The 552-nt window shown below is 37.0% G+C and overlaps 1 long non-coding RNA gene across 1 annotated transcript in view; it reads right to left on the bottom strand.

Moving 5' to 3' along the window:
* Positions 1–6: 6 nt before the first annotated feature.
* The window catches only part of LOC107576781 (uncharacterized), a 3641-nt gene continuing 3095 nt past the window's right edge, over positions 7–552 (bottom strand). The window contains exon 3 of the long non-coding RNA XR_001608119.1: positions 7–261. This is a non-coding gene — a long non-coding RNA (uncharacterized lncRNA). The remainder of the gene's footprint in view (positions 262–552) is intronic.

Genomic DNA, 552 nt, shown 5'->3' with positions numbered 1-552 from the left:
AAAGTATTTTCAAATTTCTCTCATGCCTTACCCAACTTTTTGCATGTTTTCTACTGGTCTGCAGAGTATTGTGAACATCAATATTGTGCATCATCACTTCATGGCATGAGCTGACGTTATGTTGTTAAATCAGTGTGGGTGACAGGCAGTAGGCCTACGCCATTTATGGAGGCAGTGAAACTGAGAAGTGAGTCATGGTTAAATACAAAAACAGGTCTACTCACAGCACATCTTCATGATGATATCCAGAATCTCACATTCCTACAAATAGAGAGAGACATTAATACAGACTGCTGCTGATTTTCAGACTGATTTTCTCTGTCGCCATTTTGTATCACAAAATGGAGCCACAAGTCCATGTTTTAATTACAGGAAATTCTGCTGCACAACGCTCCCCAAAGACTCACATACTGCAATACACTTTTTTTAAAAGTGCATTTCCTCTTGTGCTAAAGGGCGCAAGCACATACTATATAAATATACAACATCAGTCCTGATAAAGAGGTAATTTATTCAGATTTTTTTGATAAAGATTACTGTACTAAAAAAAAA

The sequence above is a fragment of the Sinocyclocheilus grahami genome, unplaced genomic scaffold (assembly GCF_001515645.1).
Source record: "Sinocyclocheilus grahami isolate Dianchi unplaced genomic scaffold, SAMN03320097.WGS_v1.1 scaffold4326.1, whole genome shotgun sequence".
NCBI lineage: Eukaryota > Metazoa > Chordata > Actinopteri > Cypriniformes > Cyprinidae > Sinocyclocheilus > Sinocyclocheilus grahami.
The sequence above is the reverse complement of the archived record's forward strand: the minus strand, read 5'-3'. Positions and strand labels throughout refer to the sequence as shown.